The sequence below is a fragment of the Grampus griseus genome (genome assembly GCF_964374135.1).
Source record: "Grampus griseus genome assembly, chromosome: 1".
Taxonomy (NCBI): domain Eukaryota; kingdom Metazoa; phylum Chordata; class Mammalia; order Artiodactyla; family Delphinidae; genus Grampus; species Grampus griseus.
The window spans coordinates 72,903,452-72,923,750 of NC_139017.1; the positions used below are offsets into that span (position 1 = coordinate 72,903,452).

Below are 20,299 nucleotides of genomic sequence, written 5' to 3' on the forward strand. Positions count from 1 at the left end.
GCCTCCTGTTCTCTGAGTCTGGGATAATGGTGGGGGATACCTCACTTTTTCTCCTGGCTACACATCCTCCTTTCCACCTTTGCATCCCTTGCTGCCTTCAGGCACGCACTGCTTTCCCTGACCAGGTCTGGTTCTGGTCCCTTGGGGCACAGGGAGTTCTTGGAGCAGGAGAGGGGTGAATCCGGTGCTGGCTATGGTGGTGCCAGTCTGTGTGGTACTTCCGGCCCTCCCACACAATCACCCCCTTGTCCCTCATCTGTACCCCACACAAAGACTCCATTCTCTGGGGGCCCTGAGCTCATCTCTGCCTTCTTTCCTCTCCCCACAGCTTCCCCCTCCCAACTTCTCCAGTACCTCCACAGGGCAGCTCTCACGCATCCTGGGAGCCCTGGATCTCATTCTAGGCCTCCTTAGTTGCTCTAGTTGAAGGCAGTACTCTTCCAACCAGGGACTCAACCTGGGGACAGCACCAGGAAGACAGGGGCAAGGATTAAGGGGCTCACTGCGTGTGGGCGCCAGGCATCCAGGCATCATTTTTCTAATCCTTTTGGTCCACTCGGAGTTCTCCCTTTCTTTCCTATATAATGAAATAAACACAGGAAACACTCCTAACAGAGCTGCAAAATCAATTACCAAAGGGAATTAGCCAACAAAACAGAAATATCTTGGGGAAGGAGGGCAGGAGTGTCAATGGAGGAAATAACTTACATGAGCCTCTAGCGCAAATTCCTGGGGGTGGATATCGGTGGATGAAGAGAGCCATACTACTCCTGAATTCTGGGACCTTCAAGCCAGAGGATGCGTCCCCATCCTAACTTGAGCAGTGTCCTAAAGGAGCTGCAAAGGAGGGGCTTAGGAAATGCCATCTGTTTTTGCCAGGGACTAGGAGATGCCTTCTTCAGAGGGGAACCCTCATGTCACCCCAGGTTCTGATCAGACCTCACTCCCTAGAGTCAAACTTTCCCTGTATCATCCCCAACAACCTTCTGCAAAGTTGAGTGACTTCCTTCCTGAAAACATAAGTTTCTGTTGAGTGTAGCATGCCCAGCTGTGCACTGAACCATCTGGAATTATAGAGCGAATTTTGGGGCTCAGTACCTACCTTAACAGAGCATACAGTCTTCCTGGTCTAGAATGCCCCAATGATGACTCTGCCTCCCAGCTTATGCTGCTCATTTTTCAACAGGCCTGTAGTCAGATGGGTGGAACTACAGAATTCTTTAACCGCGAGAGTACCTGCAGATTCCAATAGCAAAGTACTCACCACAGCATCTGACATCTCTGTCCTGTGGCTTAGGGAACTGTATGAGGGGCAGGATAAGTCCAAATTACCTGGCCCCATTTCTTTTCCCTGACTTTAGAGTGTGTAGGTTCAAGTATGACAAATTTTAATTAAATCTTGTCTCTGGCACTTACTAATTTTATTACATCAGACAAGTTACTTAACTGCTGTGCCTCAGTTTTTCCTCATCTGCAAATTGGGGAGGTTGTTCAAAGATTAATTATATAATCTACATAAAATGCTAAACACACTCAATAAATGTTAGCCACAAAAAGAAAACGAACAGAGCCTGCATAGGGCAAAGTCACGTCCACTACACCAGTGGCCTTGCTTACCTGTCTGTCTTGGAGCTTGATCGCTCCAGATTGAAAGTTCCCCCTCCACGGCCTGATTTTAATTTTGCTGAAAGGCATTTTCTCAGGCCTCACTAGTATCTTCCTCAGGCTAGTATCTTCCACCACTGTGTTTCTCATATCCTTGCAGCCCTTGAAGAATGGCCCTTCAGACAGCAGAGAGTGCCCTGGACTGATAATGGACAAAGCAGCAGGTTAGGGAAAGAGGGCTGTACCTTCCATGAGGGCAGTGACTTTGTCCCATTTACTGTATATCCCCAGCACATAGAAGAGTATCTAGTCACATAATAGGTCTTCTATCGTGTGTGAAATAACCGAGCCAGTGAAGGAATTAAAATGACATAATTTTCAGTGTGGTAAAAGACAGGTACTACAGGTAGAATACCAATCGAAGCTGAATTTTGAACTAAGAGGGTGAAATTGTTGGAAAAGTCAGGAAAATTCTCATAATAGTTAATGTTTACTGAGTACTTACTATGTGCTTAGCACTATCCTGAGCTTTTTTAAAAAAAAATATTTGTTTGCACCAGGTCTTAGTTGCAGCAGGCGGGCTCCTTAGTTGCAGCACATGGGCTCCTTAGTTGCGACTCGTGGGCTCCTTAGTTGTGGCATGCAAACTCTTAGTTGCAGCATGCACGTGGGATATATTTCCCTGACCAGGGATCGAACCCAGGCCCCCTGCATTGGGAGCATGAGGTCTTACCCTGCGCCACCAGGGAAGTACCCCTCTGAACATCTAAAATGTATATTTTATAATCCTCACCATTACCCTATGAACTAGGTACTCATCAAGCATTCCCATTTTAAAGATAGGGAAAGTAGGGCATAGAAACTAGAGGTTAAGTAACTTGCACCCAAATCACACAACTGGTAAGAGATCCAAACCCAGACAGTTGGACTCCAGAGACCATGTTCTTGGAAAGAGAAGGTGTTTTATCCACTTTAGAATTGGGGCATGCCTCTGCATGTGTGTGTGTTCAGGGGCCCACCTGTATTTTTGTGGACATGTCCTTCATTAGTTTCATTTCTATTGCACAGCATGACTTCTAAATGATTCGAAAAAACACATTCTAGTGCTTCTGGAACCAGTTATTTCTGGGTTCAAACCACTGCTTAGTCACTAATTAGCTGTCTGACCTTTTCAAGTTCCTTAGCCTCTCTGAACCTTTTTTTTTTTTTTGCGGTACTCGGGCCTCTCACTAACGTGGCCTCTCCCGTTGCGGAGCACAGGCTCCGGACGCGCAGGCTCATTGGCCATGGCCCACGGGCCCAGCCGCTCCGCGGCATGTGGGATCCTCCCGGACCGGGGCACAAACCCGTGTCCCCTGCATCGGCAGGCGGACTCCCAGCCACTGCGCCACCAGGGAAGCCCCTGAACCTGTTTCTTGATCTACCTGGATTCAAATTTCAGCTCTGCCACTTACCATGTGTAACTTTGGGCAAGTCATTTGATTTGTACCTCATTTTCCTCATCTGTAAAATGGGGATAACAGCATCTACCCCACAGAGTTATGAGGAATAAATAAAATAACCCACGCATAGCTCTTAAAAGAATAAATAAGGATGCATATATAGCACAGTGCCTCAGTCTCTTTTCCCAAAACGTTAGCTATTATTATTCCTTCAACACACTGACTCTGATACTTGGTCCCTATCCTCAGATGCTCAAGAACAATACTTGTGGTAAGTGCTCGAGAAACGCTGAGAGTTTAGGTGGGCCTAACTGCTTTTGGGAAGTAGGGAGGCTAGCAGGAGTTGGGCCTTGAGTGGAGTCGGTGGAGTGGGAAGCTGTTTCCCTCACTGTGAACCTGACCAGACCAAGAGATCCCGAGAGGAGCTGCAAGGGCTCTGCACGGCGTAATTTCTCAGCAATTTGGCTAGCTGCCTTTTTTTCTCCTGTCGTGGTTCAGTCACGACAGGACCATGCTGGGATACAATGAAGACCAGGAAGCTCAAGGCCTTTGGCAGATGGAGACAGGCCACGCCCCAAATAGACTGCAAGGCCTGAGCGCCTCAAGCTACTTCTATCGTGAAATTTCTGGATTCTGTCGGGATGAAACACCATCCAACACAGAGCCCAGCGCCGTTCGCCAGTCTCCATCTTTAGAATTGGAAGAATGAGAACAGGCCAAAGGGGAATCCCGGTTTTGGGATACTGGGGTACGGCGGCTGCCTGGGGACCAAAACGTCTCTAAGGTAAAGTTGCAGCCTGAAGCGATTTTTTGACCCCCGACACTTAATGGGCTGCTGAAGACCCGGATGTGTCTGGGACTGGCCGAGGTACCCATTAACGCGCCCCCGCTAGACCATCCCCCTCCTCCGTTTACGATTGGGTCTTAGGTACGCCAATCATCACTTCTCCAGCCACTCACTCTTCAAGGGTGGGGTGTAGCCCCGGCATCCTGTCTCCTATTGGTGTAGCCGAGAAGAGGAGGGCGGGGAGGCCGGCTCAGGTCGCCCAATGGGCGTCGTGGCGTGTGGGGAAGGCGGAGTCGAGGCGCTTGGCAGCTGCCCAATCAGCGTCCTTGTTTGTGTGGTGCCGCCGCCGCCGGTGCAGCCGCCGCCGCCGCCGCTGCCCCCGTCTGTACCGCAGTGTCTGCTCCGCCCGCCCGCCCGGGTCCGGCCCGCCCCCCTCTCCCACCCCCACCCCCGGTCCCGTCAGCGGGGTCCGGAACCTACTGTGCCGTAGCCTCTTCCTTTTTCGACGCCGCCGCCGCCGCCTGGGGAGGCGAGCTAGCCGGGAGTTACACCGCCACCGCCAGGTGAGGAGCTTTGGCCTAGGCCAGCCTGGCCGCCCGCCCGCCCGGGGGCGGTGAGGAGCGAGGAAGGGAGGGAGGCTGGGAGGAGGCGGTGGTGGCGGAGGTGGGGGAAGGGAAAGGTGGAGGGGCGGGGGGAGGGGAAGCGCCCGCGAGCCGACGCCCGCCCGCGCGCCCCCGCCTTGCGTCCCCCTCCCCCCACCCCGGCACCGCGCGCCCCCGCCTCGCGCTCCCCCTTCACCTCATCCCCTCCCCCCGCTCCGCGCGCGCGCCCCGGTCTTTCACTTCGGCCTCGCGCGCCCCCAGCTCGTGTCCCTTCATTTCTTCTCCTTTTACTCTTTCTCCCCTCCCTCGCGCCCCGTTTCCCCCGCCTTCCCCGCTTTCACTCACTGCCTCAGGCCCGCCATGCTCCCCTCCTTCCTCTCTAGCGCGCCCCCCCTTAACTCTCTCCACCCCCAGTGGTGCCCTCAGGGTGCGGGGGCCGCTCCCTGCTCTCAGTCTTGTGTTTGCTGGCGGTTGGGACAAATGGGGGATCCTTAAGGGTGAAGGAAGCACGGGATGATTACCTTTCTTAAGGCGAAGGGATCTGGAACGCAGAACCTTACTCCTTTATTTCATCGTCCACCGTTCCCTCGTCCTCCCTTAGAAGGGAATTGTCTAAGCCTGTGTGGGTACTTGTCTTCTGTAGGGACTAAACTACCCCTTTCTTCAGCCGGGCTTCTGGGACCCACTGGATCTGTATCCCAGTTCAGTGCCTGAGGGTCGATGGAACTAGAACTTACCTTTTACTAAACCAAATCCGGACTTAGAGTACTTTTTGCCTCCCTGCTCTAAGGAGCTAGCCACTCCTATGAGTGCAGAGCTTTCGGTGCCATTCGCCGGCCCAGGCACTTTTCCCCTTCATAAAGGTATGGTAGCCTCCTTGGATTCTTCCCTAGCATCAACTTCCCTCCACACACAAGGTGTTAGTTCATAGGGCTGGCCCTGAAGTGGAGATGGAGGCATTGATGGTGGGTGGGTGGCATGTGGATGCTAACTGAGCTAGCTATCAGCCTTTTCTGCTGCTGTCATCTGGAGAATCAGGTAGCCTTCCGAGAACCAGTTTTCTCATTTCTAATAAATGATTATTTAGAGGGCTTTTGTGTGCGTGTGAAGAGAGCAGGGAGATGCTTAACGTAGTGTGTTTCAGCAAAGGAAAAGAGTAGTGCTTTCAGGCCAGACTGAAAGAGATTTGAACTTGCAGCAGCTGGAGTAAAAGCCGGTTTAACAGATCTGTGTTGGGAGAAGAGCTGATGCTTTTGAGTTTTTAAAACATTTTTCTCTCAAAATTATTTTTAAAAAAGACAATGCATGCATGTGATACAAAGTGAAAAGAAGTCTCTCTCTCTCTCACCTGTGTTCTCCAGCCATCCAGTCCCCATCCCAGTACAGATGACTTCTGGTTGTTTTCTTGCAGCAGCGGGCTGTCTATATGTTGTTGTCTGTATGTTGGAGATTATCCTATTTGGGAGTTTAGTGCTAACTTTACTGCTCCTTCTTTGATACACTGATTTAAACTCTTCCTTGAGATAACCATTTGGATTCATATTTTTGGTGTTGGAGCAGTCTCGGTAGGGTATTGTCCTGTAGTAGCATTTCTGTTGGTGCTTGGTTGGGAAAGAGGCTACTGCTGGAGCTGGTAAAGGTGGTGCTTTGGACAGGCTTAATATATTTTGAGCGAAGGCCCACACCTGTTGGAAATGGTGCTGCTTTTTTGTGACTGATATTCAGTCTCTGACTGTTTTGGAATGGGCTGGGTCAAGAATAGTCTTTCCTTGGGCTTTTTAAGCAGGTGGGCTGTATAAATAACGAGTTAATGGGAGTACTGATTTGGTAGTACTGTGTTCCGTTTTAAGAGGAATACAGTTTTTTAGTCTAGTGGCAGTGGTAGTCATCATGGTAAGGATAAGTATTAATTAGCAGGAATCAGAAGGCTGGACCTTTAGGCTGAGTGACCCAGTTTGAGAAGAGGTGAGGCTTATGGACTTTTGTCCTGCCTATTCCTGACTTGAGAACACTTTTGATGAGGTGAGAGTGATGAGTAGCTGACAGCAGAATCCATCTTTTTGACACTGTGGTTTGCCTTCCCTGCCTATGTGTGATGTCTGTTAACTTCCTGTTTAGAGGCAGTCCCAGTAGGGTCTGAATAGAGGCTACATTCAAATACTTGTCTAGGAACAACGTTAACCAGGTTCCCTGATCAGCACTTCAGATGTAAGTTATGGCAGTAACTTTTACTGCTGTGTTTAGCGTAAGGCCGTAGGGTGGTGGGGAAGGGAAACGTGAGAATTCTGTTCTGAATTTCAGTCTTAAAAGTACATTCAAAAGTCTGTGTGCTGCCTGCCTCCCCTTTTTTGGACTAGTGTCTCTCCTTACCACCCACCACCCCCACCTTCCCCCCACCCCCACCCAGATCTCCAGGTTGGGTTTTGTTTAGAGAACAGCAGTGTGGAAGAAGAGTCAGTGTGTCAATAATAGTATCCTAATCTTCTGCTGGGACCTCTGGATTAAGCGTTATCTCGTATGTTGTATGTAAACTAGGCCTGTTGTTATTTTAATTTAATTTAATTTATTTATTTTTGGCTATGTTGAGTCTTCCTTGCTGTGCGAGGGCTTTCTCTAGTTGCCCAGAGCCAGGGCTACTCTTCGTTGCAGTGCGCAGGCTTCTCATTGCGGTGGCTTCTCTTGTTGTGGAGCACAGGCTCTAGGCATGTGGGCTTCAGTAGTTGTGGGTCGTGGGCTCTAGAGCGCAGGCTCAGTAGTTGTGGCGCACGGGTGTAGTTGCTGCAAGGCATGTGGGATCTTCCTGGACCAGGGCTCGAACCCGTGTTCCCTGCATTGGCAGGCGGCTTCTTAACCACTGTGCCACCAGGGATGTCCCTCTTGTTTCAATTTACTGATTCTTCCTTCCTTCCTTACCTCCCCCCACCCATCAAGCTGAAGGTGCATATTTAGGGGAACAGCAGCTGTGCTGTCCTGGTTTCTAGACTCTGGAGCTTATTCCATGTTAGCCACCTCATTGGGAGTCATGCTGACAAGTAGCCCCTCTGCACTCAGCTCAGGATGCTCATTTAGTTCATTGAGAAAAGCCAAACCAGCTTTGGTTGATTAAAACAATTGCTCGATAAATCATGATTTGAGCCATACTGGAACTGAAGGACTTTCTTCTCCAGACCACTTGCAGTACTTAAAGCTCTGCTTCATTACATATTAAGGCACAATAGCCAGGCATTTTCTGAGACAGTTTAGAGGGGAAGAAAAAAAAGACACAGAGTCAGATTGACTATAAATCTAGTCCTGGCATAAAGCTGTTCACCTTTTGCTCAGGAAAAATCCAGCCTATCAGGCAGTGCCACACGAAGTTGCAGTTCTCTTGCATTGGCTAAGCAAGCAATCCTGGGAATTGGATACATAAGGAAGTTCAGCTTCTGTTGAAAAGAACTGGCTTTGGTGGGGGGAAGCTTCTGTTAGCCATATAGTTTATCTTCAGTAATCCCTGTGATGTTTTTTCTGTAGGTACTGGTTGGGGATTTTGGTGGCTCCAGAGTCCGTGAAGCAGAGAGCCTCCTATATTTGCGTAGTAGTGATGAAAGCCTCTGAAGAGTAGATTTGATTTGAAGTGCTCCTTCTTCATGTTCCATCTTTTACCTTCTCTTTTATGGATATATGAAATATCCCTATACGGTTTGAGTTTATTCAGTAGGAAAGGAGTGACCCAGGGTCATTAAGGGCTTAACCAGTCTGATATACTTCCAGATGGTATCTCAGTAATGTTTGATGTCTCCCTCATAATCCTCTGGTGTTTGCCGTAAGTTGCCATCAACCGGCAAGACGCTATCAAGAGTTCTGGCTTGTACCAAAAGCAACAGATGAATGAGGACACATATTTTGTTAATTTTGAGGTATGAAATGGTCAAATCCCAGACCTTAAAGAGTCATAATAATTGCAGAAGCTTCTTTGACTACATGTGAACTTAGTTGTTATTAATACTAACAGTAAACTATTAAGGAAAATGACAATACTTTGGCATTCCTGAGCCATTCTCTTGTTTTTTTTTCACATCTGGCTAGTATACATTTTTAAAAGTAATTCAGTTACTTGAACCTGAAAGCCATGCTTTAAGCCTCCTAATAAAGCTTTCTTGATCTTGTCTCATTTATGGGGAAGGTGGAGTTTGTAATCTACCAAAAAATAGGCTGGATATTAGGATTTAGATTAGACTTTAGGATTAGTAAATTCTCATTATGGTTGTGAGGGATTAGAAATGTTAATTGGAGAGGTTGTGCATCTCTAACCTAGAAGGTAGTTATAAAGTTAGCTTCTTGAGGATATTTAAATTCAGACTTCCTTGGAGGGAGTTTGTGGGCTAATAAGTGGCAAATTGGAATAGCAGAACACAAGCGTAGAGAGTCTAGAAATCCCGGGTCAAATCCTAGCTTTACCATTTATTTGATACAGGATTTTGGGTAAACCTCCTAAATTTTTTTTTTTTTGGCCGCGTGGCTTGTGGGATCGAACCCAGGCCCTCAGCAGTGAAAGCATGGAGTCCTAACCACCAGACCACCAGGGAATTCCCAAGCCTCCAAATTTTTGAACTCCCGTTTCTTGCACAGTAAAAGCCAGTCTTTACCTTGGGCTCTAAGGTCTTACATGATCTGCCTCTCCCTATTCTTCTCTTTTTGATCTCCTGTCATCCTCCCTTTTGCTCACTCCATTCCAGCCACATTGACTTGTTCCTTAAGTGCATTAGCCACACTCTATCTCAGGACCTTTGCACTAGTTATTCCCTCTAGTGGGAAATAACTAGTTTTTCCCACAGAGATAATACAAATGACTAATTTTCTTACCTTCTTCAGTCAAGCCTTTGTTTAAATGTCACCTTTTCAATGAGACTTTATCCTACCCCTATTTAAAATTTCACCTTTAGCTTCCACCCCTCACTTGTAATCCTTCTCTGTTCTTTCTTTTTCATACAGCACTTACAGCTTTCTAACACACTTATTTGTTACATTTATTGCTTATTGATTCCCCTGGTATGATGGAAGGTCTATGAAAGCATGGATTTACTCTGGTGTTTTGTTTAATGCCTAGTGCAGTGTTTGGCATATAGTTAATACTCAATAACTATTTCTTGATCAAATAGGAATAATAATAACTTTTCCAAACTTCGTATTTGTTTATAACAAAACTGAAATGTGGTATGATACAGGATATTAAAATGTTTTTTGAACTTTGAAGCATTATACAAATAACGATGATAAAATGATTGCCTTCCCATTGAAATGGTAAATAACACTTGATTATGGAAAAAAATCTTCATATATATTCACATATATTATCACATCTCCTAAACTCCAGCCCTCTGTTTCCAGTTGTCTACTTTGTGCTAGACATATCCATCTCTGTATTCCATTGGTACCTCAAGCTCAGCATTTTCATCATCTATTCCCATTTTGTGATTCATTGAGTCACCTAAGCCAGAAATGAGAGCATCATTGTCAATTCTCTCTCTCTCCCTTATCCATTACTTTCCAAATATTTCTGAATCTATACCTTTTTTCTGTATCTCCGTTGCGGGTCTCCTAATTCAGGACCACAGCAACTCTTATTTGGAATATTGCCATGATCTCTTACAGTTCTGTTTGTTTTTAGTCGTTTCCTTTTAAACTCTCAATCATATTCTCTTCAGAATAGTCTAATGGAGATCTGATTATTCTACTTGGCCTTCTCGAAGGTATTCAATAGTTTCCAATCATTTAAAGGTACTCTGCATAATATCAAAGCCCCTTTGTAAATCTTGACCTTTGTTTTTCTATCCAGCCTTACTTTTCTCCCTTTACAGTTTATACATGAGCAAATACAGTTCTTTTATTCTTTTTTTAAAAAATTTATTTATTTTTGGCTGCGTTGGGTCTTCATCGCTGTGTGCGGGCTTTCTCTAGTTGCGGTGAGCAGGGGCTACTCTTCGTTGCGGTGTGTGGGTTGCTCATTGCGGTGACTTCTATTGTTGCAGAGTACGGGCTCTTGGCACACGGGCTCAGTAGTTGTGGCTTGCACGCTCTAGAGAGCAGGCTCAGCAGCTGTGGTGCACGGGCTTAGTTGCTCTGTGGCATGTGGGATCTTCCTGGACCAGGGCTCAAACCCATGTCCCCTGCATTGGCGGGCTGACTCCCAACCACTGTGCCACCAGGGAAGTCCTCCAAATACAGTTCTTTTAGTTCCCAGATCAGCTACCAAATTTCATCTCAAATGCTGCTGTCTCTGGGAAGCCTTCCTTGACTTGCCCAAAGAGACTTAGATATGCTTTCTTCTTTGATCTCACTGTAATTTATAAATATTGCTTGTCTTCCCCAGTGGTCTGACAACATTCTGAAATAAAGAGATAGCATGTCTTTTTACTTTTGTGTCTCCAGTGCCTATCATGGTGCCTGTCACCCAAAAAGTATTTTAAAATATGAATAATTCTGTGGGTTGAGAAAATGCTGCGTACATTTAGAAGATGCCCTATTTGTTATGTTCTGGGAGCAGAAGAACAAGTTTGGAGTCTTGGTTCTTTTTATCATCTGTGTGACCTTGGTTGAGTCACTTAAAGTCTCCAAGCCATAGTTTTCTCAGCGTAGAAATGAGGATCAGTAGCTGCTTTATCTGTTTAACTAGGTCTCTTTGTCAGTCAAATGAGATTATGCATGTAAAGATGTTTTATAAGCTAAAACACTGTACAGTTGTTAGTTATTATGTACTGACACAAGCTGAGCTTTTCTCACAACTCATTTTTTCTTGTTTATATTCATGTAAGGCCCTTTTTATCACTGAAACCATAAATACTCTTCTACAACATGTGTTCTGTTCATATCCATTTTTATCAGTAGGTGTAGTGTGTTCCTGTATATCATTCTTTTTTTTTTTAAATACTATTTATTTGGTTGCACCAGGTCCTAGTTGTGGCAGGCATCTCCTTAGTTGCAGCTCGCCAGCTCCTTAGTTATGGCATTTGAACTCTCAGTTGCAGCATGCATGTGGGATATAGTTCCCTGACCAGAGATTGAACTTGGGCATCCTGCATTGGGAGTGCAGAGTCTTATGCACTGTGCCACCAGGGAAGTCCCCCTATATCATCTTAAATGTGGCAAATTTAAAGCCTTTCTCAGTCCAGTGGATTAAAAAGTTTGCAAAATCCTGAGAAATTACACTTCTCAGGGAGTATTTCAGTCATGGATTCTGTAATTTTTCCCTCAGATTTTAAAAAATTGCATTTTTGCAACTTTTGGAACTTGAAGGGAATTTTTTAAATTATTTATTTATTTAATTTATTTTTGGCTGCGCTGGGTGTTTCTTGCATGGGGGCTTTCTCTGGTTGCAGCGAGCAGGTGCTACTGTTCATTGCAGTGCATGGACTTCTCATCGTGGTGGCTTCTCTTGTTGCAGAGCACGGGCCCTAGGTGTGCCGGCTTCAGTAGTTGTGGCACATGGGCTCAGTAGTTGTGGCTCGTGGGCTCTAGAGCTCAGGCTCAGTAGTTGTGGCTCATGGGCTTAGTTGCTCCGCGGCATGTGAGATCTTCCTGGACCAGGGCTCGAACCGTGTCCCCTGCATTGGCAGGCAGATTCTTAACCACTGCGCCACCAGGGAAGTCCCTGAAGGGAATTTTTAAAATGTAAATATAAACTCATTTGTTGAGCACTTTCTTTGTGTAAGGCTTTATGCTATTTAAATTCTTACAGTAACTCTTGTGAGGGAGATATTATGATCACTTTACAGATGAGAAAACTCAATTCCCAGAGAGGTTGTCATTTTGCTAGAATCTCAAAAATTAATAAAAGTGGTGAATCCAGTATTTGAACAACTCTGCCTGACTCCAAAAGTTGTGATCTTACCATTCTCCTAACACTTCTTATAGAGTTTTGTTTTGCCTTTACAAAAACAAAACAAACAAAAGAAAGATAGTTTTCCTCAATATTAATAGGTCTTATATGAAAATATAATGTCAAATAGGGTTTTGAAAAATTCTGCGTTAAGTTAAGGCAGATTTCTTTACAACATAATGTCCCAGAGCCTTGCGTGCCTAAATATACATTGTGTATTAGGAGTGGTAAAAGAATGGCTAAAGGATGCAAAGCTTCTGGAACTTATTTGACCATGAAAGAGCATCTCTTCGAGAAGACAGTACTGCACCTTGATATTCTGCTTCCCTGTAGTTCTTCATGGGTTGTTGTTGTTGTTGTTGTTGTTGAAGGGTTGTCACTCTTGAATGAGGGAATTAACTGCTTTAGTGTGCTGGTTTTTCAGAGAACTAGTATGGTGGCCTTAGACTAGGTATATTTTAGAAACTTCACTGGTTCGGAGGCTGCGGTTTTTTTCCATATGAATCTTCTAAGGCAAATGGCACAGCTCATCCAGCTTGGCCCTCACCTTCAGTGAGTTCTCAGGAGGATAACTGTTACTGAGCTGCTGCCCCCACCTTCTTTCATCTAACGTTCTAGGAAGCAGGAGAGTAAGGTTTCAGCTTTGTGAGTGAGCAGAATCCCTTGAGCCAGGAGCAAGAAACCCTTCCTTTCTGTAAAGATGGTAGTATCACACTAAGAAATCTGTAAAGCCCCCCATTCTTTCTCTTCTGTGAGTCATGCAGGCAGACCTGGGGATCAGAGGCAAGAAGGAACAATACCTTTGATTTTTTTCGGTCCTTTAAAGATGATACATTAGTCTTGAAATTAAAACAAAACTTTGAGAAATTTGTCCTATGTTCTTTAAAGGCATAAAGGTTACCTGAATGGTGTGCACCACTAAATAGGTTGAGCTACCAGTGAAAAACGTTGAAAATATTTCCCCAAGAGAATAACATCTTTTGGAGGGAGGGGCACTTTTCTAACCACTCTTTAACATTTATATGGCTAGATTGATTGTTGCTATCAAATGGATTGAAGCAGTTGGTCATGTGTATTGTTACTGCCCTGGACAGGTTGGCTAGAAGACCCTATATTAGATTCTATGGAAATCTGATGTGAGTAGTATGACACTCTTCTCATGTAGTAGTGTCCATGAATAATTATTATGTTACTCTAATGCTCTTCTTTTCTCATTTTATAATTCAGTTAGTAAAGAATGCTTGCTGAGTTCCTTGTCTGAGTGCATTGTGAATTTGAAAGTTTTGCTTTCTTAAGAGTATATTAAATCCAGATATTTTCTGCCAAGTGAATGGAAACTAGAATATGGGTCTCTCTTATTTTAATATATAAATTTATTAATTTTATTTATTAATTTTGACTGCGTTGGGTCTTCGTTGCTGCGCGCGGGCTTTCTCTAGTTGCAGCGAGTGGGGGCTACTCTTCGTTGCAGTGTGCGGGCTTCTCATTTCAGTGGCTTCTCGTTGCGGAGCACGGGCTCTAGGCACGCGGGCTTCAGTAGTTGTGGCTTGCAGGCTCTAGAGCACAGGCTCAGTAGTTATGGCACACGGGCTTAGTTGCTCTGCGGCATGTGGGATCTTCCTGGACCAGCTCTCCAACCCATGTTCCCTGCGTTGGCAGGCGGATTCTGAACCACTGCGCCACCAGGGAAGCCCAGAATATGGGTCTCTTACTGCACTAGGATTCAGTCTTAAGTTTTCATTAGCCTCCATTTTTAACTCTTCACCTTCTGCTTGGAGAGCTATTTCCCAGTTGAGTTCTGTATAATGCATTAATATTGAACTGAAAGCTTTCAAGGAGTATGGGTGACTGGAAAAGGATCTTTTACAGCTGTGCTTGCAGTGGACAGAGACATCTTAAAAATAGCAAGTGCAACTTTGAAAACCCTTGAGGGTTCAAGGGAATAGGATGTCTCTAGCTTAAATAGTGGTGTAAAATTTTTTTTTTGAGATTTAATAAATTATTATACACGAAGGGGTACCATCTGTAATGAACTGTTTTGACTGTTGCATTCATACTACCGAAGTCTTGATATATATCTGGTATTAAATTGTAGGTTCCCAGTTTTGTCAGAGACAGAGTGGTAGATGTCACAGAAGAGTATAACCAAGGTTAGAATCTGAGCAGTTTCTATTTCCAGATTAAACCTTCTATTCTGGCTGGCTGAATACCTGATAATATTCACAGGAGGGAGTAAAATACAATATGATAAAGTTGTATCAAAAATTAAAACTTAGAAGTGTCTCTAGTTATGTGTGACTTCTTTGCTGTCTTCTAGATTCAGTTTGGTTGGGAGTGTGAAGATGACTGTATAAGGGGCACTTTTATGGTACAGAGGTGTATTGAAGGAGAACAGTGAGATTTTTACTCATTGTTTTATAGCTTTAAGAATTATCTGAAGAAGGCTTTGAAAGTGGTCATTTTAATTTTGTTGTTACTGGGGCTGCTTAGCACATCTTTCATGTGTTGCCTAGAGTGTCACATTAGGTTTTGCTGGTTATTCTGAAAAACTTTGCACTCTCTGTTGTTCTCCTTCAGAACCAACCATTCTTGGTGTTGTGCATACATTTAATTCTGGTGTCTGGATATGAGAAAATAGTCTAGTATTGGTACTAATCTTGGGGGTATTTTTACATAATTAGTTGAAATCTTTCCTTCTTTGGTTAAACTAGAGTTTTGGTCACTTTTAAAAGTATAGCTCTGCAGTTGGAAAGTCCTAGGTTCAAATTTCTACTTTGCTGCTTACTAGTTGTAAGACCTTTAACTTCTTTCTGCCTGGCAAATAGTAACTCTGTACCCATTAAAAAATAATTCCATGTTATTCCTCCCCTTAGCCCCTGGCAACCACTATTCTACTTTGTCTCTGTAAATTTGACTACTCTAAGGACTTCACGTAAGTAGAATCATACAATTTTTGTCCTTTTGTGTTTGGCTCATTTCATTTTAGCATAATGCCTTCAAGGTTCATCCATGTTGTAGCATGTGTCAGAATTTCATTCCTTTTTAAGGCTGACTAATATTCCATTATGTATGTGTGTGTGTGTGTGTGTGTGTGTATACACACACTTTACCGCGTTTTGTTTATTTGTTCATCTGTCAACGGACATTTCGGTTGTTTCCACCTTTCGGCTATTGTGTATGATGCTGCAGTGAACATGAGTGTACAGACATCTGTTTGAGTCCCTGCTTTAAATTCTTTTGGGTGTATACCCAGAATTGGAATTGCTGGATCATATGGCAATTCTATGTTTAATTTTTTGAGGAACTGTCATACTGTTTTCTACAGTGACTATATCATTTACATTCCCATCAGCAGTGTACGAGGATTCCAATTTCTCTATGTTCTTATTACCAACACTTGGCTATTTTCTTTCTTTTTTTTTTTAATTTTTGTTTTTGTAAAAGCCATCCTAATTGCTATGGAGTGGTATCTCATTGTTTTGATTTGCATTTCTCTAATGATTAGTGATTTTGAGCATCTTTTTATGTGCTTATTGGTCATTCATATATCTTCTGTAGAGAAGTGTCTATTCAAGGCCTTGCCCATTTTTTAATTGGGTTGTTTGTTTTCTTCTTGTTGAGTGGTAGGAGTTCCTTATACTAGATATTAATCCTGTATCAGATACATGATTTGCAAATGTTTTCTCCCATTTTGTGGGTTATTCTTTTACTGTGTTGATAGTGTCCTTTGATGCACAAAAATTTTTAATTTTTTAAAAAATTGTTTATTTGGCTGCACCGGGTCTTAGTTGCGGCATGCGGAATCTTTCAGTTGCGGCATGCGGGATCTAGTTCCCTCACCAGGGATCGAACCTGGGCACCCTGCATTGGGAGCACGGAGTCTTAACCACTGGACCACCAGGGAAGTCCCCAAAATTTTTAATTTTGATGAGATCCAGTTTACTTTTTCTTTTGTTGCCTATTTTTTGTGTTGTATTAAGAAATTTTTGCCAACTCCAATGTCATGAGCTTTTTCCTCCTCTGTTTCCTTCTAAGAGTTTTATACTTTTAGTTCTTACATTTAGGTCTTTGATCCATTTTGAGTTAATGTTTGTATATGCTCTAAGGTAAGGGTCCAGTTGTATTGTTTGGCATGTGGATATCCCGTTTTTCCAGCACCATTTGTTGAAAAGACAGTCCCTTCTCCATTGAATGGCCTTGACACCCTTGTTGATAATCATTTGACCATATATGCAAGGCTTTATTTCTGGAGTCTCTGTTCTGTTCCATTCATCTGTATGTGTCTTTATGCCAGTACCACACTGTTTCAGTTACTCTAGCTTTGTAGTAAATTTTGAAGTCAGGAGGTGTAAGTCCTCTGACTCCTCTTCTTTTTCAAGATTGTTTTGGCTATTTGGGATCCCTTGAGATGCCATATGAATTTTAGACTGGGTTTTTCTGTTCACATCCTTTTTTATTTTGGGCCAAACAGTATAAAACTAAACTGAATGGGATGCTGTTACTATAATGTGGCAGCTGATTCCTATCACGGAGAGTTTTAATTTCACCTAGCTCCTTGGATCACAGTATTTTTCTCTATGGTATTAGAAACAAGGTTACTCCAAATAGCTTTCGTTCTTGTAAATGTATTTGTTTGTTATGGTTGGAACATTTTATTTATTGTTAAAAGTTTGGTTCAAATTTAAAAAAAAATCAAGATACACAGTGAAAAGTTTTTCATCATTGTTTCTCACCTGCTTAGTTTTTTTGTTTGTTTGTTTGTTTGTTTTTGCTGTATGTGGACCTCTCACTGTTGTGGCCTCTCCCATTGTGGAGCACAGGCTCCGGACGTGCAGGCTCAGCGGCCATGGCTCACAGGCCTAGCTGCTCCGCGGCATGTGGGATCTTCCCGGACCGGGGCATGAACCCGTGTCCCCTGCATCGGCAGGTGGACTCTCAACCACTGCACCACCAGGGAAGCCCTCAGCTGCTTAGTTTTAAGCCCCATCATTGTTATTCCTTTCTTTTCTATCATTTCAGAGTTTTTTATATATATGCAAGCAAATGTGAGTTTATTTTTAGTTTTTCTTTTTACGCAAAAGATGGCATAGTTTTCCACGTCTTGCTTTTTTTCATTTAATAACATAGATTTTTTTCAAATCCATATGTAGAGAATTTACTTATTCTTTAAATGAAAATTTTAAGGGTGAAAATCTTTTCATGGATACCAGAACTTCGTTGGGAAAGAATATTCGACTTTATGGCTGTATACCTTTCCTATTGCCTGCAGGTCTTGCTCTTTAATAACTTTCATTGCTATTATTCTCTTAGTCAGCATTGAGTAAACATAATTCGAGTACTGCTAGGTTATTAAACTTATTGTAGGAATGCTGATTACGTAGTTCATAAAGTCTGTTTTGTAATTTCATCGGTAATCCTAAATCCCAAATTATGTCAGAAAATCCTAGGCCCTGATCAGTGATAACAGGGTTATTTTTCCATTTCCTGGAGTATAGACCCCAGGTGGTTTTCTCTCTCCTAGACTGGTTTGGTTTAGGAAAATGACAGTTAAAGAGAAAACTTGGGTCTCTTTTCCATGAGCTCTGTTTACTTTGTAACCACTTAAATCGGCTGGTTGTGGGGAACTGAAAAAGCCTGACCATTCATATATTCATATGAACATTCATAGGTATTAGGTGTTTATTGTACATCTGCTGTGTAAAAGACATACACATAGGTGTTGTAGAGTATGTAAAGATAAATGATACAGCCTCAGTCCTCAAGAAGATACATAGTACAGAAGAGAAGACAGGTATTAAAATAACTGCAATACTAGATACAATGTATTTATAAATTAAGTAACCAGCATAGGAGGAACAACATATCAGCACCTTTTACAGCTTGGGTCAGAGTGTGAGTTAAGCTTACCAAATCCTGAAAATTCTATTTTCAAAACCTCTCTTTATTCCATCTATCTGTGTCTTTCCCAACTTCTGTTGTTTTAGTTTTAGCCATTGTAATTGTTTGCCCATGTCCATTTAATACCTTGGATATGTGGTTTCTTTGTTTTTGTTTTTTCTGGCTGCACTGTGCGGCTTGCAGGATCTTAGTTCCCCAACCAGGGATTGAACCCATGCCCACGGCACTGAAAGCTCCAAGTCCTAACCACTGGACCGCCAGGGAGTTCCCTTGGATATGTTTTTAGTAATAACTAACATTTACTGGGCTTTTCTATGTGCAGGCACTATTTTAAGCACTTCACATTAATTAACTTGTTTAATCCTCACAATACTCTAAAGGTAGACGTTGTCATCATTCCCATTTTACAGATTAAAAAAACTGAGGCACAGAGAGCTTAAGTGATTTGCCTAAGGTCACATACCTAGTCAGTAAAAGAGCTGGGACACAAAATCAGGAAGTTTGACTGTTACGCTTAAATTCTTGAGTATTGGGGCTTCCCTGGTGGCGCAGTGGTTGAGAGTCCGACTGCCGATGCAGGGGACACAGGTTCGTGCCCCGGTCCGGGAAAATTCCACGTGCCGCGGAGCGGCTACGCCCGTGAGCCATGGCCTCTGAGCCTGTGTGTCCGGAGCCTGTGCTCTGCAACGGGAGAGGCCACAACAGTGAGAGGCCTGTGTGCCGCAAAAAAAAAAAAAAAAAAATTGTTGAGCATTATGCTGTACTCTTCGTGTGTGTGTGTGTATTATACAATGTTTGTCATTGTTTTAGTGGCTGTGCAATATTTCATTGTATGGATATATTTTAATTTGTACTTAATCTGTCCCCTCTGAGGGACATTTAGGGTGTTTCCAGTGTGTGGGAATACTGTCATAACCAGGGTTCCAGTGAAACATCTTACATACATCTTTATACATTTTAGTATATCTGTAGGTAAAATTCCTAGACATACAATTACTAGACCAAAGGGCATGCACATTTAAAATTTTGTTAGATACTAAATTATCTTCCAATAATTTGTATTTATATTTAATATATTCACACCAACAGGCTATGAGAGTTTCTAAAACAACTCAATTTAAATCTAAATTTGAGGGAAGTAGTGTGGCTGGACAGTGATGAGTACTGTCTTCAAGTGCCTTTGAAAGCACTTTTGTGCCTTATTAGAATTTCCTTCCTTAAATGCAGATATCTTTGGATTTTGATTATTGGCCATGTAACTGTAGCCAGTTGTTGGGAAGAGGAGTATGCATTTTAGAAGCAAATTTTACTTTTTTGAAATGTCCTTCAAACCTCTCAATTGTCAGTCTAAATGTAAAAGTTTTGACAAGTTGATTTCTTGTCACCACAATCTTTTAAAATCAGGACGACTTCAGGAATAAGGAGCATATATAGTTCCCAGCTGACTGTTCTCATGGAAACTCCTTACTGGAGTTCTTGTTAAACTCCCAGTAGGCAGAGGCAGAAAGCCAAACACTGCTAAATCAGCAGGGTTATATAGTTTTTAGGGAATGGGAATGTTAAGACAAATAAGACCAAATGCCTTTTACGACTCATTTCCTTTCCAACTAGTTTTCTGCTCATTGTTCAGTTATTTATCTTCTTCTTCATCGCATTTCTCTGTTTTTAGGGTGAAGGTGATTCGTTTTATTCAATAGATTTAAATTTTGTTTAGTGAACTTAGAACTTATTAGTAGGCCTTCACTTGCCCAGAGTAGGGGATTACCTTTGGTGGTACCATCACCCTACATACATTCTTTATTTTATCCCACATTCATGGCCTACTGGCAGCAGTAAAATGAAACAAACTTAGTTTTCGTACACATCCTTAAGCAGTGATAGGAAATTTGACTGATTCAAGGGTATGAGATGTGTTCAAAGTTACCATCTCCTTTGGAATTAAAAGAGCATTGGAGACTGTTTCATTAATTTATTATTGTTGGTGGTGATGTCTTGTTTAATTCCTACTCAGGAAGTCTGTCATTTTATTTCCAAGGAGCAAAACTTGTCTTTTAGGCCTGTTAATATCAGTTCTATTAAGTTTTGGATTACTATAATATTTCCTTCTGTT

The 20,299-nt window shown here is 43.0% G+C and overlaps 1 protein-coding gene across 1 annotated transcript in view; it reads left to right on the plus strand.

Annotated features, from left to right (window-relative positions):
* The first annotated feature begins 4,292 nt into the window (after positions 1 to 4,292).
* GATAD2B (GATA zinc finger domain containing 2B) overlaps positions 4,293 to 20,299 on the plus strand; it is an 81,597-nt gene continuing 65,590 nt past the window's right edge. Inside the window, exon 1 of the mRNA XM_082648347.1 lies at positions 4,293 to 4,397. The gene's annotated coding sequence lies outside the window, so the exon portion shown is untranslated. The remainder of the gene's footprint in view (positions 4,398 to 20,299) is intronic.